The sequence below is a fragment of the Podarcis cretensis genome (genome assembly GCF_951804945.1).
Source record: "Podarcis cretensis genome assembly, chromosome: 4".
NCBI classification, from domain to species: Eukaryota; Metazoa; Chordata; class Lepidosauria; order Squamata; family Lacertidae; genus Podarcis; species Podarcis cretensis.
In genome coordinates, this window is record NC_137173.1 from 48,270,895 (window position 1) to 48,276,894 (window position 6,000).

The 6,000-nt window shown below is 38.5% G+C and overlaps 1 long non-coding RNA gene across 2 annotated transcripts in view; it reads right to left on the bottom strand.

The window, feature by feature from the left end:
• Positions 1-5,275, bottom strand: part of LOC307213859 — a 28,494-nt gene extending 23,219 nt beyond the window's left edge. Inside the window, exon 1 of one of the 2 annotated variants that reach the window (XR_013837748.1) lies at positions 5,213-5,275. This is a non-coding gene — a long non-coding RNA (uncharacterized lncRNA). The remainder of the gene's footprint in view (positions 1-5,212) is intronic. The other variant, XR_013837749.1, reaches the window with a different exon arrangement.
• Between the last annotated feature and the right edge of the window lie 725 nt (positions 5,276-6,000).

Here is a 6,000-nt window from a genome sequence, read left to right on the forward strand (position 1 = left end):
AGGGTAAAATCATGAAAGAAGGCAAATGCGTTCACCCATTCAGGAGAACTAGGAAGCATTGTCCTTATTTTGATTTGTCTTTGTGACGTCATCATGTAGCCAGGCATGATTTGCTGTACAGCATCGTAACACCACCACAATCACTGTGACACTCCCAGAAAGCGTAAAGAATGGTGCAGCAGCTGATCGGGTAGAAAAACTGGCAGGGAACAAGGAGAGCACAGATGGGCTTCAAACAATATTTCAATAACCCTAAAAGGCCTTTATCACCCCCTAAATGAGCAAAGATGAATTTACTTGTGCTTGAGATTTTTCTGTGGTTTTTTTTGCTGTTGCAACCTGGACCCTATGCCCAATTTTGAGATGCACCCACTGCTTTTTTTCTGGGGGGACGCAGGCATACACATACCCCTAAACATTTTTTAAATCTACGTTTGGCATCATTGAGGGGCAGTATTTCAATATAAGTAGGAAAATGAGAGTACCCCTAAACATTTTTTAAGAGGTGGATGCACCTCTGAAAGTCCTCTAAGAGTCCAAAATGTAAAAACAAAGGGAGAAATGCAGACAACTTAGCCAATTCCAGATGTAATCCCCTGTCTCTTATCTGGGAACATCGCCTGGACAGGCCATGATTTAGATCAGAATTCATCCTGGTCCCAAGATACAATTAACAAATGTTTATGCAGCAGGAAAGGATTTCAGAATCACATCTCCTAGGACAATAATTATACAGGTGCATCCTGAGAAGCAAACTACAGAAAAAGAAAGCATGAAGGCATTGATTAAATACTTGATGGGATTCAAGTCCTCCCTTTCAAACCATTCCAGTTGTTTGCCAGGCCTGTTGGTGTTAATGCATAGTGCTGACAAGGAGTGACTTTCAAATATCTTCTCAATGTCTTCATGCTTTCTCAATAATTTTATAATTTAGCCAACACTTTGTTAATTAAACAATGGGGATCTACATCCAATAATATTTTGAAAGCATAGTGTGCTCAAGAACTGTTACTTAGGCATTCTGGATACTCTCAAAACTATTGAACAGCTATTATTTAAATTTTAAAAATAAGTAAATTTTTTTAGCAAGAAGGAGTTTTCTCTTAAAAGGAAACCACAGTTGTAAGTATTTCTATTCATGCATTGCATAAATGGGAAGTTGATTTATTAATTCAAAAGGCAGACTTTTGAATTAACATTATGCAAGATTTTTAAAAAACCCCACAAGCTCCGGAAGAATGGCAGATGCAAGTAATAGACAATATGGAGATGGCAGAAATGACTGGCAGAATCCGAGACCTGGGAGAAGAATCGGTGGAAGAGGATTGGAAGAAGTTTAAAGACTACCTGCAGAAACATTACAAAATTTATGAATGTTAAAGTGATGTTGGATTTAAAGAGAATATGGCATCAGTGATCTAGTTAAAAGGAGTATGTAAAAAAAAATTTAAAAGAAAAGGGGGAAAAGATCAGAGTAATATCATGTCAAACTTAAACAAAATGGCATAAAGGTTTAAGTTATTAAGAATAGTTAAAATTTGATAATGAAAAGAGAAGGAAAATTGGAGACATAATAGGTTGACATATATAATTATAAACGAGGTCTGAAAGAGGGTTAGAATTTGCTGAACTTGATTGTGTAAAGGGGAACACAAAAAAGGGAGATGTGACGAAGTCAAGAAGGAAGGTTATATAGATAATAAGTTTTAAAAAATGGATTCTTTTTTTGTTTATGATTGTGTTTTAATTGTTTCTTTCTATTTCTTTGTGAGGTACTTTTTCTCTTTGTTATATCTTTTTTTTCTTTGTATGTCTGTTTTATTATATAAAATCTTAATAAATATCTTTCAAAAAAAAAAAAAAAAACCCACAAGCTCCAGTTTCCTTACCTTATCACCCCTACCCTTAATAGTATGAACAAAAGATTAAAATAAGAAATGAATGATATTGGAGATTTAATATATAGTATAATAAAATATTGGATCTGAAATTTGTAGCTCAAGATGCTTCTGCATTTTTTAAGAATACTGTATAGGAACAATAACTGGAAATCCATTAACTATCACTTAGAAGGTGTGTTCTGGATTTTACCTCAACATGTATGGGCTAAAACTGTGGGTGGGACAGTAGCCCACATGCAAGTCCCACCTGCAATGTCACAGTATGCATCAGCCTGCCTGCTTACTCCCCAACCCTCCCTGTACTGAGTGCAGAAGGTTTTCAGGAGGGGTTTACTTACATTTCCTTGAACATGGGTAGAACACTTTGCAGAATCAGGGAACCTTCTTTATCACACAGAGTTACATTTGTGTGTTTGGGTAGATACCTATATTCTGCTACCAAAGTTGAACTGCTAGGTAAAGCTACCTAATTTGACCTCTACTGATATTTTAAACTAGCACACCAACTAAAGTTAATCAGCACCTTTCTCTCTGTTCCTACCTAACAAAGAACCTGTCTGTTTTGTGAAAGGATAGAGGGAGACCAACAGATGGTTTTTGTAATTTCCAAAGATGGGAATTGGCCAAAGGCCTTGGTGCGGCCCAATATTAAATCCCACCTTAAGACTCTTCAGAAGTCATAAAAAGCCAGACTATTCTGTCCCACCCACTTCTTTGTTTACTTTTGTAGCCTGATGAAGAGCTCTGGAGAACTCAAAAGCCTGCATACATTTACTATATGTGCTGTAGATTTTGTTTCCTGAATTTGCTTTCATTATATTCTTTTTGTTCCTGTCCATGTTTATGCTGTTTCTTTACAGAAAACATTTAGGTGGGAGGCAGGGAAATGTATTCCCCCCCCCCCCAAATAAGACAAGTTTAAAAGGAAAAAGGGAAAGAGAAGTGACACAAGTCCCTCTTGTTTGTATTATCTGTCTATCTGACCTTCTTCTGCTGGAATCTGAGAAAACCACCTACCAAAATGGATGCTATTTTAAACTACCCATCTTCTCTGACAAGATTCCCCTCCCCTTTAGGAACTGTTCATTGCTGCTCTGAAGGAAAATAAGAACTTCACACAATTATTCTTCATGACTCTCTTGAGTGTGCTTATGGCAATAAGCCCAGCCTGTTTTTACACAGAAAAGATATTCCAAGCTACTTTAAGCTCTCACATTTAACCCCTTGAAAAGCTACTGTATCTATTTCGGCACTACAGCACTGTGGGGTTTGTTTGTTTTTTCCATATACAGACATAGCAAGATGTTAGCAAATCAACAGGTGGAACTAAGGCAATAGGGCAAAATGTTTAAAAGTGATAACAAGCTCAGCTAAGCAGGTCATAGACCCACACAATATATTGTAATGATATATATTTAATACAGCCTACTCCTTTTTCATAAAGATGTTTGGGGTCACCCAACCCAGGCCAGCCTGAGACCAAATGTTTCCCCAGCTGAGAAGCATTTTTGGTGGCTCTCTGAGCAAACAGGGGACTTGCTGGCAAAGCAGCATTACCAAAGCAGTACTGAGGGTCAGTCCAAGGTCAGAGCACAAGCAAGCAGGGTCCAAAGCAAAGGCTCTGGCGAGAAGCAAAATCACAACAGTTCAAAGTCAGGGACCAAGCTATCTGAGCTCAAAAGGGTCAGGCAAGAGACAAGGTTACAGCAGTCCACAGCCAGATTTGGCATAGACAGGCAACCCAGTAGCAGGCAGGACACAGAGCTGGTTTAGCAGCTCTTCCAGCTCAGCACTGGGAGTTTTAAGCTGGTGCTGCTGGAACCACGCCACAGCCTCAGCTGACTCCTATTAACTCCCCTTTTCCAGAGGTCTCCTTAAGAGGCGGGTCTTATTTCCAAGGAGACTGTTGCTCCTGAAGAGCCATTGCCTGTATCCATGCACTTGCTCAGAATCAGGTTTCCATCCAGTGTTTATGGCACCTCCTACTTTCCTTTGGGCTTGGAACTCATTTGGCGTCAGTGTCTTGAGGCTGAACTCACCCTGGGTGTGGATGGCCCCTCCTCAGCCTCACTGCAGGATCCCAGCTCCTTGCCCCCAGAGGGAGCCTGGCCCAGGGCTTGGCCAAGGACCTCTTCTGAGGGGAACATCCCCAGCTGGGACATGGCACCCTCCTTTAATAAGGATTCCTCCATCTGAGACATGACACATACATCATTCTTCCGCTTTTAAAATATCATATAGTAATCTAAGTTCTCTAAGTCCTGATCCTACTGTAGCCAAAAACAGCACCACACAAACATACATAAGAAAGAGATACAATCAGGCTCAGGCAAAACGTCAAGGTTTACAGTACTAAAAAAATATTGAGGTAGGGAGCTCAATAGCCATGGCATGCTGTGACTCACAGTTGGGCAGGTGAGGGGATCTGGAAATCTGGAGGGAAGGGTCTTCTGCTCTCTACACTACAACATTGTTTGCAGATCCTATGTCTTTAAAGCTTTAATTCACGATCTGCATGCATGATTTACCGCAGTCAGATAAGACAATAACTTTGAATGCATGAACCTGACTTTTCCCTAAGGCATATGCCTTACTTTTAAGAAGCATGCATAATTCACCATATGTTAAACATAAATAATTTCACTGTTTAATATTTGGCTTCATACAAATAAATCAGAACAACAAATAAAATTCTTCCTCTGGAATGTATGTGTTCATGAGGACTAGAACATAAGGATATGTGCAGAAAATGTGCTCTTTGAGGCACCTAATGCCTTTGAGTTAGAGGAAATTACCACACACTGTGTTAAATAACACCTTTTATCAACATGTAAATAACTTTTCTTGGTAAGCAATCATGAAAGGTTCTTCAAGAGAAAATTAATATATCTGATTTGTTTATATCTTCATCTAATTTAGAGCAAGAGGAATTGGCACTGAAAAGAGATATGAAATGTGTCACTAATATTTACCACGCTATGTACTTGAGTGTATATATAAATGCTTATAAATAGTTACATGCTCAGTATCTGTGATGAGCTAAATCAGATAAGCTATTTAATATACAATCCTATACGGTATGTTGCAAGCAATCCCAGTCATCTCCCTTTTTCTGTCAGCTGTAGCTTTGGTGGGAAATTAAAAGTTAATTTTGTCTTTGTCCTTTTGTCTTTCTCCTTATCAGTATTGCCTCCAAGGCATGCTAAAGTATGCTGAAAGTGACCTTCAGTTTACTAATATCATCCTGACACAAGTGATTTAGTCTCCATTCCTCTAATGTTCAGCGTTAAACAGAAGAAACAGTCACTCACCAACAGCCCGTTGATTTCATTGTGTTCACAAGTACACCCTTGCCTCTAAACACACAAGGGATCTGTACCTATTTTAAGAACAACACAACAGACTGTGTGATATTTAGCCTATATTTGTGCATGAGTATTAACTCATTGTAACATTAGTAGTAGTAGTAGTAGTAGTAGTGGTGGTGGTATTAGTATTATATCTTGTATTAATTTATTTCTCATAAATCTCAAAGCAATTTGCAACCAAATGAGAAAAATACATAAAAACAGGTTTTAAAGCAGTAGAAATGAAATATTGTCACATTTTTCATAAGCACAAAGGCACACACATTGCTCTGTTGTGATTTAAGTAGTTGTCTGGCTTTTGCCGAATGGTTCCTAGCAAATGTGGATATCCCATAATTCCTTTTATTGACTAAAGAAACAAGTAAGATGATTCCCCTGAAAAATGTATCCAATTCAACTGTTTTTTATTTGGAGAAGATACATGTGATGCCTATAATCCCTTGCACTATTAAAAGTTATTGTAGGATGGTAGCTTGAACAGTGATAGAAGCACAATTCTGAATTCACTTCTGTTCATGAATGCAGTCAGTAGTCTTAGACTTGTTGTTATCTCTCTGCCTGCAGTGGCTGGATGACTACCTATCACGGATGCTGTAGAAGTGGATTTCCTGTATTGAGTTTGAATATATTACCTTTAAGGTCCCTTCCAACTCACTGATACCATCCCCAATACGTGGAGAATGACAATGCATTGTGAATGCAGTTCGAACATTAGAAAGTACTATAGAGAT